This window comes from Phoca vitulina, unplaced genomic scaffold, assembly GCF_004348235.1.
Source record: "Phoca vitulina isolate PV1807 unplaced genomic scaffold, GSC_HSeal_1.0 scaffold2, whole genome shotgun sequence".
NCBI classification, from domain to species: domain Eukaryota; kingdom Metazoa; phylum Chordata; class Mammalia; order Carnivora; family Phocidae; genus Phoca; species Phoca vitulina.
The window spans coordinates 69,516,474-69,529,826 of record NW_022589705.1 but is presented as its reverse complement, the minus strand read 5'-3'; the positions used below and the strand labels follow the sequence as shown (position 1 = coordinate 69,529,826).

Below are 13,353 nucleotides of genomic sequence, written 5' to 3'. Positions count from 1 at the left end.
TGGGAAGCACACATAGGGGGCTTAAATTATATACAGTAGTCTCCCATTAACCGTGGTTTCAGTTTAAAAAAAAAAGTCAATTCTTACAAGTCAACCTTGCCTCCTGGACAGAGTATCAGAACTATATAACACTGCTTGTGGGGAGTGCACAAGGTGACATGCGAAGGGGTCTAGGGTTGAAGTCAGGCTGGTCTGGGTTTGAAACGGAGTCCTATCACTTAAAAATTGTATGATTTTGGCCAGGTATCTTTCAGTCTCCATTTGCTTATGCATAAAGTGGAGCTAGTAATACCTTTTTGCAGGTGGGTGAGAACAACATACATCTGCATGTTGCAATGTGTCTCAAAGATACTCAAAAAAAAGTTATTCCCTTTATTTATGGTATGTCACACAGTGTTGGTATGCTTTAAATACATTCCGGAAAAAAGTGGGATGCGTATAAACAAACACAGAAGATGCAGGTTGTTACTTTTATATTGGATAAATAAATTCTGAAATAATTTCACATGCCTTCATGTTTTTTCAGGTACCTATTATGTGCCTGACATAGAGAAGCCACTCAAACGTCTGGTGATTCTTCCATTAGACTTCTTGGGCCAAGACACAAGAGAATGAGATTCTAGTTTTATGACCCTGGACCTAGAATTGCTGGACTATAGGTTATATGTACTTTAGTTTTAATAGATATTGCCAAATTGTTCTTCGCCATGATTGTACAATTTCTATTCCCATCAATAGTGTCCAAGAGTTCCCTTAACTCTACATCCTATTTGATATTATCAGACTTCTTAATTTTTGCCAATCTAATAGGTTTGAAATGACATCTCATTAGAACTTTAATTTGCCCTTAATTATTGGTCAACGACTAATAAATATTTAGGGTGCCACCTTTATGCCTTGTTATATTTCTATGAATTTGTCTTTTTTGAATCTATTTGTAGGAATCCTTTATAATTACAGATAGGTACATGTACTACATATATGTTCTTTAATTCTGTGGCTTGTCTTTGCATTTTAAAAATTATGGTATTCAAAAAAAATTGTGGCGTTCATCTTTGCCACTGTACGTAGCACAGTGTCTGGCAGTCAGTAGACATTAATAAATATTTGTTGAATCAATGAATGAGAAACTGAACAAACACACAAAGAAATTAGATGTTTTAACTATATTCCCTTAATTTGGAATTATGATTCCCTATGCCTATTAGGCCTTATAAACTTTTATACTCCCAGAGCACTTGGGTAGCTCAGTCAGTTAAGTGTCTGCCTTCGGCTCAGGTGGTGATCTTGGGGCCCTGAGACTGAGCCCCGAGTAGGGTTCCCTGCTCAGAGGGAAGTCTGTTTCTCCCTCTCCCTCTGCCCCTCCCCACCCCCGCTCATGCTCTCTCACTCTCTCAAATAATAAAATCTTTTAAAAAAATAAACTTTTACACTCCCAAATTCATCTATAAAATTCATTTATTTTTAAAGAAAAAAATTTACTCTCGTTTGAAGACTTTCTGATAGTCCTTGGTAACTGAAGGATATTGGAGATAAGATAGAACACCAAAATATCAAGGTTGGAAGTCTAAAATTCTAAATAATCTAAGACAAATGGTTGTCTGCTCTCTTTTTAAATCTCTCCAAGAACAAGTATACTGGCTCTCATGTTTTCTATTATACTTTACAGGACATAATGACTAAAATAGCCTTTATTTCCATCATGTTTGTATGCCCCAGAGGAAAGTCTACATAAGCATGAGTGTAAAACAATTATAATAAATAAGAGAACACTTGGAAAAATACTATAATATGCCAATGAGCAGAAGACATAGTGATTAAAATGAATATACAATATGCATATGCTTTAATTTTGAAAGCTAACAATTATAACATTTACAGTAAATGTAAAGGGAAAAAACAATGCAGCAGCTTTTATATGTTTCAAAATAAACAGAAATTAATACATGATGACTTGCAATAGAAACAGTAAGAAGCTCAGACAGCACAGGGTCTTAAAAAGGAGGTCACAGGAGGCAATGGATCATTCTGGACAAAGTACAAAATCTGTAGTGAGTTGTTCTGACACTGACTGTTTGATATTGGGCACATCATTTACTCCACCTGCACCTCAGTTTCTTATCAGTATATAGAGTTTATAATGATCTGGAATCCTACCTAACAGTGTTTGTTATGTATTTCAAATTAAATAAGAAAATGTGTGTGACATCCTTCAATAATATGCAACAGTAATTATCTATCCTTCCTCACCTTCCAAATCATCCCAGTGTCATCTATATCATCCCTGAAACTCCCAGGCAGAAGGAGATATAAAGTCCTCTGGAATGGATATTGTAAATTTGTGTGCTCAGGCTGCCATAACAAAGACCACAGACTGGATAGCTGAAACACAGAAATGTATTTCCTCACAGTTTCACAGGCTAGAAGTTCAAGATCAAGGTGTCAGCAGGGTTGATTTCTTCTGAGGCCTCTCACCTAGGCTTATATAGATAGCTGTTTTCTCCCTCTCTCTTCACATGGTCTTTCCTGTGTATCTGTGTCCTAACCTCTTCTTCTTCTACTATGACACAAGTCATAATGGATGAGGGCCCATCCGTATGACCTCATTTTATCTTAATTACTACTTTAAAGGCCCTATCTCCAAATACAGTCACATTCCGAAATATTGGGGGTTAGGACTTCAACATACAAATTTTGAGGGGGAGGGGAACAAGAGACATAATTCAGCCCATAACAGATATATAGAAATCCTACCATGCCGCACCTACCACTGCTTTAGCACTTACTATACTGTAATATAATTATCATTTTTGTCTCTTCTAGTAGACTACAAATGCCTGCACAGCACCAAATATTTTCTTTAATTTTTTAAAAGATTTTGTTTATTTATTTGAGGGGGGGAGAAGCAGAGGAAGAGAGACAAGCAGACTTCCCTCTGAGTGCAGAGCCCAACACAGGACTTGATTTCATGACCCTGAGATCATGACCTGAGCCAAAATCAAGAGTCAGATGCTCAACCAAATGAGCCACCCAGGTGCCCTTGAATATTTCTTATTAATCTCTCTTTCAAGTGTCTAACACGGAGTGCATGTTCAACAGAATGCTCCAATAAACTGCTGATAACTGAACCTATGACACTTTCTGTCAAGGCACAATTAGAACTAATCTATCCTATGAGAATTTTTTTAAATGGAGTTTGTAATATGCCAAGGATTTAAGAGAAAGGACAAATTTTTCACTTTTATCTTTCCAAAAGCAACTCTGTTCCCAAATTCTCATCCTTTCCATCTCAGGCTCTATTCTCGGATTATATATGTTGAGCTTTCCTTAAGCAATGAACCTGGAGACTTTACAAGACCACCGCAGAAGTCAGTGACCTCTCTTCCACTCCACTGAATTTCTGGAGTGTTTATAGAGTTACATATTAGAGTTAGTTAAGTATGTGTCTTACCTTCCCCTCATAAACAGTGAGCTCCCTGACAGAACGGACTATGCCTTAAATATCTCTGAGTGATCAACAATAATTATTTACCGAATAAACATAAATTTCTCTAAACCAGAATCACCCTTGAGGAAGAGAAATTTTCTTAAACAAAGGAGGCGGGGCAAGAAAAGTTGCAAGGATGTTGTGTTCAGTTTGGGACATACTGACTTTGTTTTAAGAAATATCTCTTAAGGAATATCTTTTTATTAGGTCCATTTCAATTTCAGAAGGTGTTCACATAGTATATTGGGACCTGTAGTGATGGGACATATTGATTTTAAAGTAGGTATGATACCTAGCTACTTGTAAAGCTGACTACAGGTAGCTAAATACACAGTTCTAACACTCAGAAGAGATTATCTTGACTATAGATAGAAATCTGAGTCATGAGCACATAGATGTTACTGTAAGCCAAGTGAGTAGATGAGATTGCTAAGGGCATGTACGGAAGGTGGCTTAGGACCAAAGACAGGCAAGAGAAGGGAAGCTCTCATCCAAAAAACACTTGGGATGAAGTGGCCAGGGAGGACCCAACATGCTGAAGTGCACCAAAGCCAAAGGAAAAAGAATGCTTTGAGGAAGAGGGAATTATGAATCTGAAATGCTGCTGCAAAGGCCTGAAAATTGCCTGCCTCTCCCTGGCGTTACCAACAAGGAGAAGGTTGATGATCCTGATCAAAGCAGTTCGGAGACTGTATGATTTGGGCAAGTTTCTAAAACTTTAAATCTCAGTTTTCTTTCTTTTCAAAATAAGGAGACTTATTTCCTCATGAGTGTTTTGAAGATTAAATAAAAAGCAATAACAAAAGTAACATATATGAATGTAACATACACAGCATTGCTACAATGTGCTGGACACTGTGCAGAGCTCTTTCATACAGGTTCCCTCACTTAAAAAAATCACATACACACACAAAATCACAAAAAATCTTAAGGTACTATAGTACTTAATAGGTACTATTATTATTCTCATCTTCAGATAAGGAAACTGAAACTTATTAAGTGATGGAGACTAAAACCAGAATGCAGTGGAGAGTTAAGAATGAGAAAGTTTATATATTAAATGTATATAACTCAAGAAGTTTGAGTAAAGAGTAGGAGACTCGATGGTACCTGGAAGGAAACATGGACTTAAGATTTTATTTACAAGATTTACTTGAAGATAGGAGACTTCTAAGCAGATTTAAATTAAAAAAAAAGAAAAGGAGTCGGAAGAGAGAAAGAGGTTGAAGGCAATGAAAAGATGGGGGTCAGAGATGTAGCCCTGGGAAAGAAGAATAAACAAGAAAATATAGGTATAGTTTTAAGAAACAGGTGTGACATAGGACCTCATAGAGACTAGGGCAAAGAAATGACTTGGTATTGAAGGCCCCATCGCAGTAATGTATAAGCATGTGATTTTTCTCCAGCAGGGCTCAGAGCTACTACCGCCAAGAAGAAACAGGTTTGATTCAGCAAGGTTTGAGATTTTGCCCAGACAAGGACAGAAGAACAGTGGAACAAGGGGATAGAGGATTAATGGCAAGAGAGTGAATGAAATAAATTTTTGACTAAGGAAATTAAGCTGGATAGGGAAGGAAGTGAAGATAGGCCTCACTTGAGATCAAACAACTGATGGAGATAGTCAAAGGTGAGGTAGAAGACATTCTGAACAATGCTGCATGTCCTCATTTATAATTTCAGAGGCGGGCCATCTCTGGGTGATAAGGCCCATGGTGTGACTCTGACGATCACTTGAGTTGAAGATGCTATTGTGCTGGAGAAACAATCATCTGTGTGAATACTGAAGTGACTAAGGGTGAGGATGGAAACTGAGGTAGAAAGGAAGACTGCACATGCTAGGTCCTAAGTGATGGAGAAGATCTATATACAAGAAGACAAGAGTGGTATAGCCCCTGCACTACAGAACACAGCGATCTTAAGATGGACAAGTAATGGTCTGGAAATCGTGGTGCACAGAAAACTACGGTCATCCTCATCTCTCTCATTTGGCACACAGTGTGGGAGAATGTGCTGCCCCCATTTAAAAGAACTACAGAGCAAGTGATAGTGCTCTCCATGACTCCCCAGGTGAGACCCTGACTTCCATTTAAGGCCAAAACACACACAAAAAATCTAGTAAGATGGTTAATAGGGTAGGAAATACGGGGTTCAGAGAGGAAATGGAAAGGTATGAGAGGGTACAAACAAGCAGGGTTGGGAGAGAGGAGGAAGAAGCCAAGTCAGCACGGGAAAAGCAGTATAGAAGACAGGTGAGTAGGGGGGATAGGACAAAGATAAAAAATGATAAGACTTGATGGCTTTATATGGCCATAAGGTTATCAAAATAATTAGTTCTAGCAGTGCCCTGGTGGCTAGGGAGTTAGCACTAAGGCCTTGGCAATGGTTTGAGGGGAAGGGCAACATCTGAGTGCCTATTATGTAACTGACATTATGTAAAGTGCTTTACACTTCCTATCTTAGTTAAACCTTACACCTAACAAAAATGAGGGAACTGAGGATCAGAGAGGCAAAGTGACCAGCCCAGGGTTGTACAATTAACAGTGACATTTAGTATAAAAAAAGACAAATTTTGAAATCAAAGCATCTTTAGTCACTTTCTACCAGTAAGATCTTATATGTTTCTTAACTCCACTAAGCCTACCTACCAAGCAAGGTTATCTCAGAGATTAAATTACAACTATAAAACAAATCTTAAGTTATTTTTTTTAACCTAAAACTGGCCTTGTTTTCAAATGTGGAATTTCTTACTTGATTTACTTCAAACAAAAATCCCAAGTTCTGAAACTATAAATTTTAGATAGGAAACTGATGTAGGGAGAGAGGATATACAATCTATGGTTCCCTAGTCTATCTAGCATCAAGTCCAAACTACATAGTTCCAGGTCTTTAATACTATGGCCCCAGCCCATCTCTCTGGCCATATCGCTCACTGTTGACTTACACAATACTCAGACCTGTAGCAACTATCCATTTTTAACAAACATACCCTATACTTTTCTCCCTTTGTATCTCCACCTAAATTATTTAATGTACTGAAATTTGTTATCCAATGCCCAAATGAAATTTATTTTAAGTGTGAAACCTAACCTTGCTTCCAAATATTGAGAAATGATGGCTCCCTCCTCTGAACTCTGCATCCCTTTGCTTTTCCTCTCTTTGAGTACTTATTGCCTTATAATTTAAGTAAGCGTGAGAAAAGTTCAGCCAGCAGAGCTTAAGTCCCTTAAAGGTAGCTGAAAGAGAACTAACATTTCCTTTGAATTGCTTTTCTAGTGATTTTATACACATAATTTCATGTAATCTTTGTGACACCGTATGAAATAGGAATTTATTTTTTATAGGTAAGGACACTGAAAGTCACACAGGTTAGACAATTTGCTTATAGTCCTAAGGTTAGTAGGTGACAGAGGCTAGATTTGAATCTTGCTCTTTCTAACTCAAAATGTAGGCTCTTCCCAGAAACCGTGAGTATAACCTCACTGCTTTATCTGATTGTTTCCTATCCACCTACTAATCATCAATGGGGAAACCTCCATTGACTTTTTTGTCATTAAGCATCAGCAGAAAGGAAGTGATATAGGGTACTTGCCCTCCTACTTTTCAAGACTAAGAACAGACTCTTCAGAGCCAAAAGTGATTAATATGAGTCCTGAATAAAGACGAAGAGATCAGAACCCTGCTCCCAAGAAGGAAAAGTAAAAAACCACTACTTTTCCACTCTTCCGTTTAAAAATTCCTCCTCCTTTGAGGTGTCCACCATCTGGCTGTATCACTCTCTACCCCTCCTCTTCATCTGTCATCTGCCACCGTCTCAATTAATCCCCTCCATTCACCGCACCTGGGTCACAATCATCCTCTTCCCCACACCCTAGCATCCTAAATCACTTCCCTATCCACACAGATGACCCATTCAATACAACAACCTTGCAGTTCCTGTCATACTCAGCTTCACGGACCTTCACCTCTGCTGTACCTCAGCTACCCACACAGAGAGACCTAGCTGTCACCTAGAAGAGCTCCATACCACACAAGTTAACTCTAATATTCCACTTTCTGACCACAACCTCCCTTTTTTCTAGCTTACTTCCACTACGTTTGTTCACTGATTTAACTCAAGCTACTGAAAAATCTTCAAGTCCAAAACTGAATTCGTCATCCAGTGTTTCCTGTCTCAGTTAATGTCACCACCATCCCCCTAGTCACCCAAACCAAAACTCTGAGCATCATGCTGGACTCCTGGCCCTCTCATCTACACATCCAATCAATCATAAACCCTCACAGATTCTCGAAACTTCATCCCTTTCTTCTCATCCCTATGACCACATTTTAAAAATGTATTCTACGCATGTCTGATAAAAACTTTTCAGTGATTAAAAAAATCACCCACTGAATTAATTTCAAGATACCTATGCATACAAGGACAAGGTCTACTATGATATGGTCTCTGCCTATATTTGCAGCCTTACAGCTTACCATTTATGTCTTTTTTAAAAAAGATTTTATTTATTTATTTGACAGAGAGAGAGAGGGAGGGAGAAGACAGAGGGAGAAGGAGAAGCAGACTCCCCACTGAGCAGAGAGCCCAATGTGGGACTTGATTCTAAGACCCTGGGATCATGACCTGAGCCGAAAGTAGATGCTTAACCGACTGAGCCACCCAGGTGCCCCCCCCAGGTCTTTACTGTTATATTCTTAGCAGTTTCAAACCGCTTGTGGTTTTCTTTTTTTTTTTAAGACTTTATTTATTGTCAGGGAGAAAGAGAGACAGCAGCAGGCAGAGGGAGAAGCAGGCTCCTGGCTGAGCAGGGAGCCTGATGCGGGACTCGATCCCAGGACCCTGGAATCATGACCTGAGCTGAAGGCAGACACTTAACCAACTGAGCCACCCAGGTGTCCCCCACTTGTGGTTTTTTATGCAAGCCATTCCTTCTCTCACATTGATGCCTTTCCTTGAGCTGTTTTCTCTGTTGGAAGCACACTTTTTACTCTTCTCTGCATGACTGTCTTCTTACCATTTATTATTTGAGTCAGTTGTCACCTCTTCCCAAAGCCTTCCCTCCAGTCCCACGCTAGTCTAAACGCCCCGACCTTGGGGCAACCACAGCATCAAATGCAACCCTCTCACCTTTTATTCTGAGATGACCTATTTGGGCATTTAATTTTTTTTTTAAAAAGATTTTATTTATTTATCTGACAGAGACAGAGATAGCGAGAGCAGGAACAAGCAGCAGGAGTGGGAGAGGGAGAAGCTGGCTTCCCCTCGAGGAGGGAGCCCGATGTGGGACTCGATCCCAGCACCCTGGGATCATGACCTGAGCCGAAGGCAGACGCTTAACGACTGAGCCACCCAGGTGCCCCTGGGCATTTAATTTACCAGCTCCACAAGGATTGAAAATATATCTTATTCATCTTTGTATACCCAGCTAAACACAGTACATAAGCATAGTTCCTGACACAAAGTAGATGGATAGGCTTAGAATAAAGTTTAGGACATGTTGAGTTTAAATTTGTAGTGGTATATTCACACCAGTTCTTTCTCACAGAGTTTTCAGTATTTCCAACCATTAACTTCAAGTTCTTTGAAGGGAAGGAACCAGAGCCTTTCCTGAGCCTGTAGAGTTCTGTACAGAATGGTTCTATACAAATTTTTACCCAACTTACGTAAAAGGGAAATAGCATTTGCACAAACAAACCAGAAATCAAAACTTGACATGTGTGCTGCAAACTTCAAAACCACTGACCAATTTAAAAAATAAAGACACAAGAACAAAGATAAAGAACCAATTCTGACTGCTGGTATGTGCTTGCCTATGTTACAAAGACAGTGAAACTTTGCTTAGAATTTGAACAGGGTCCCAGATACAAGAGTTTGGCATTTTATCTACAAGGCCATCACATCTCTGCTGGGCTTAAAAATTACTAACCTGCAGGGTTGCTTAGGGTAGTTTAGGATGTTGGTAAAAGACACTTTTTAAAAACTTAACCCTCACATACCAAGGCTAAATGATGAAAAAGCAAAAAAAAAAAAAAAAAAAAAAATGCTAGTAAGTGAGCAACAGAAACTGTTCTTTTTCATAGTAATTTTGGGCCTTCTGCTGGCAGTTAGAAACACAGCAAAGAGTTCAATGTAATAAGCATGTCCCTCTCCAACTAAATATTAAATTGCAGTCTGGCCCCAAACCGAGTCTCAATCCTTTTTCAGAGTAAAAATAATCTCTCCTATTCTCATGGTGCATTGCTATACTTTGATATACATCAGCTCATCTGATAAAGTGTTTATAGACATTTATTTAAAAACGAGGGGAAACCCAAACATCTTCACAAAACAGGATCTCTTTCAGTTCGTTTTAACATATTGGACTTTAAAAAAAAAAAAAAAAGTTCAAAATACAGCACAGAAATTAGGAAGGGGATACTTTTTATTTAAGCAGGTCAATCTTTGGGACCAAGGAACTTCTTGGAGAAACTTAATAGGTTTTGTCTCCTCACACACATTAAGTAGCTCTCCTTTAAATAGGATACGGTCAAGCTCATTCAGAGAAGGGATCGGAGAACCTCGGCATGTAAGAAACAACTGAAGGAACTGGAATTAGTGAAGAGAAGACAAGACTCTGGGGACATGATTACTATCTTCAGATACCTCAACAGCTGTCCACAAGGGAAAGGAACTAGAAAGAATGGGAGGCAGCGGTTTCTTTGAACCAAAAGATATTTCTAAAAACCAAAGCCGTCAGAAACAGAACGGGTTTCCTTGGGGAGAAATGGGTTTCCCATGACTGGAGGAGGTGTTCAAACAGGTTAGTTCAAATGATTAGGGTGGATTTGGGGATTTTCAAAGGGACTTTGGTATGCGATGGGAGAAAGGAGCCCTAGATGACTTTAAATTCCCTTCCAGTCTGGAGATGTTCTGGGGTTCGCCCGTCTCCCGGAAAACCCTTTCATTCCTCTCCGGCTGGCGCTCAGCTGTACCCCGGGTCCAGCCCGCCTGGCCGCTTGCCCTCCGCGGTGCCCCGCGGCCCCGAGGTTTGAAACCTGCTCTCCCCGCCCGTTTCCGGCGGCCCACGTGAGTGGTCCCCGCGCAGCTCTCGCCGCCGGAGCCAGCCCGAGGACCGCGGCTGACAGCTCCGGGCCCTCCGCACGCCCGCCGACCTCGGTCCGAGCCGCCCGGACCCCCTGGCATCCCTCAGTTCTCGCGTCCGAGCGGAGCGACAGACCCGCCGCAGACTGATAGCCGCTCCGACTCCCGGCCCTCGGCGCCAAGCCCACCGTCCCGGCCGCCCCCAGCCCCGCCTGCCCGGACAGAGCGGCGGCCGCTCGGACCCGCCGCGACGCCGACCCTCCAGACGCGCCCCCGCCCTCGAGTTTGCGCCGCCGGGCCCCCGGGGCGCCCCTACCGCGTCAGGGCCGCGGGCGGGTCACTGGGCCCCGCCCGCCCGGCCGCGGAGGCACAGCAGGCCGCCGGGGCTGGGGGCCGGGCTGACACGGCCGCGAAGGGCCGCGGCCGCGCTCGGACCGCAGACAGGCCCCCGGCCCGACAGCCGGCAGACGGCCCGCCGGCGGGCCCCGAGGGGCGGGGGCGGCGGCCGGGCAGGTCCCGCCGCCGCCTCCTCGCCCGGGGCGGTCCCCGCCGGCCCAGAACCCTCAGGGCGCGGGCTTGCCCGGGGAGCGGAGGCGGCGGCCGAGGCGCTTACCTGCGGGCGCAGAGGCGGCGCGGGGCGGCTCACTCCCTTCCCGCCGCCATGTTTCCGCTGCGCAGGGAGCCGGAGCGGACGCGCGAAGGGGGCGGGCGGGGGCGGCTCCGGAGGGCGGCGGGCGGGCTGTCCGGCGGGCTGGCGGCGGTGGGCTCGACCGCGGCGGTGGCGGCGGCGGCGGCGGCGGCAGCTCCTCGGCCCCGCCCCCTTCTCCTCCCCCTCCCCCCTCTTCCCCTCCCTCATCCTCCCCCCACCTCCCCTACCTCCCCCACCTCCCCCTCCCCCTCCCGCCGCAGGGTGGCGCGCGCCTTGGCCGTTGGGCCCGCGCGCGGGGGGCGGGGCGGGGCTGCATGGGGAGGGCGCCACCGAGCGGCCCGGCCCCGTTAGCCCCGTCGCCTCCCACCCGGAGTCCGGATCCGCGCCCGGCCCGGTTCTCCGCGCCGCGTCTCCCGGACGGGTAAACTGAGGCCTGGAGAGGGCTCGGGCCTGGAGAGGGCTCGGGGCTCGGGTTCGAGTCCCGCCGCCGGTCACCCACTCCGAGGCGGCGCGGGGGCCCGTGGGCGAGACGGCGGAGCCAGGAGCGGTCAGGTCTCGGCCCCACAGCCCGGCTGACGCAGAGCGGGCGCTCTGGGGCTCGAGTCCCCGCCCCTTTGCTGACCAGCTGTGTGATGGATGACCTTGAGCAAGTGACTTCGCTCCTCTCCTGGAGGGCCCTCATCTCTCACGTGATAGTACTTGATCCAGGGGGCTGCTGTGAGGTTAAGTTAATGCTTGTAAAGCCCATGGGCCCGTGCAGGGACCTGGTAAGTAAATGCTCAGTTAAGTACAAGCTCCCGCGGTCCTTCATGGCTCCCCGATTCATCAAGTACGCAGTGAGCCCTCTGTGCCAGGCACTGTACAAAAGGTCATTCTTTCAGTGCCCGCTAGCACTCCCATACACTCCTCTGGATTAACCGCCACGTCCACCGCGGGTAATCCCTAGCAGAGGGGTGAAACCACTTGTCCAAGGTCACCCAGCCAGGAAATGACTGAGTGGAGAAGATTGATCTCCAGCCTGTTTGACTTCAGAGCCTGTACTCTGCCTGCAGGGAGTGGTCAGCTCCGTTAGGGCGGGTCAGAGGAGGCACCCGAGAGTCCAACACGTTCAAATTGACTCCTGAAAGAGCCTGCAAGGGGGAAGCTAATTTCAGGCAGAGGGAAGGATGGATGCAAAGGCGTAAAGGCATGATACCGTATGGCTGGCTGGTGTGAGTGGTGTGGCGGGAGCATGGGAGACATATGGATATGGTGATGATGCAGCTGAAGCTAGACAGGGAAAGGAAGCCAGAACCTGGGAGGAGGTATTATAGGGTCTAGAATGACATTGAATGTCCTTGTATGTCTACCTTAGAATTCACCTTGTAGGCCAGTGGTTTTCATCAAGTGGTCCTGGGACCCGTGGATGTCCCTCGGATCCTTTCAGGGGTCAGTGAGCTCTGAATTATTTTCAGAATAATGCTAAATGCGGTTTGCTTTTTTCCACCCATTCTCTCATGAGTGTACAGTGACGTATTCCATAGAATATAGGACATATGATATTGCAACAGCTTAAATGCAGAAACAGATTTTAGGATCCAGCTGTCTTCTTTTAAGCCAGGCGTTAAAGAGATTTGCACAAATGTAAGACGCTACTCTTTAACATTTTGTTGTAGAAAATATATTTTTCATTGAAAATGTGCTTATGTTAACTGTAATGAGTTTATTATTGTAATTTTTAAATGAATAAAAATTTAGAACTTTCTCAGTTTTAATTTCTAATGTGGTAAATATTGACAGAAGGAACAAACTGCATTTAAAAAAGCCCTTCAAGATCCTCAGTAATTTTTCAGAGTGGAAAGGGATCTTGAGACCAAAGCGTTTATGAATGCCCCTGCTTGGGCACTGAGAAGCTACTGAGTGTTAAATGGGGGAGTAACTTAATCAGATTTGTGTTTCAGAAAGAGCTCTCAAGACCCAAGCCAGGACTTGAGGGATATGTTCATAAGGCACCGGCATTCCAGGCAGAGGGATAGAAACAGGAAAGTGCAGAGCAGGTAAGCAACAGAGCTAGGACACAGATGTTGGTCTTTTTATTCCTAATTTGGTATGGCCTCACCACCTGACAGGTCAGCACCAGGGCAAGTGTTTTATTCCTTT

The 13,353-nt window shown here is 44.2% G+C and overlaps 1 protein-coding gene across 7 annotated transcripts in view; it reads right to left on the bottom strand.

The window, feature by feature from the left end:
* SCMH1 (Scm polycomb group protein homolog 1) overlaps window positions 1–12,813 on the bottom strand; it is a 178,387-nt gene extending 165,574 nt beyond the window's left edge. For 4 of the 7 annotated variants that reach the window (XM_032431631.1, XM_032431632.1, XM_032431616.1 and 1 more), the window contains exon 1: window positions 11,179–11,240. The gene's annotated coding sequence lies outside the window, so the exon portion shown is untranslated. Of the gene's footprint in view, window positions 1–11,178; window positions 11,258–12,563 lie in introns of those variants that run through there. The other 3 variants (XM_032431592.1, XM_032431641.1, XM_032431609.1) reach the window with 2 other exon arrangements.
* Between the last annotated feature and the right edge of the window lie 540 nt (window positions 12,814–13,353).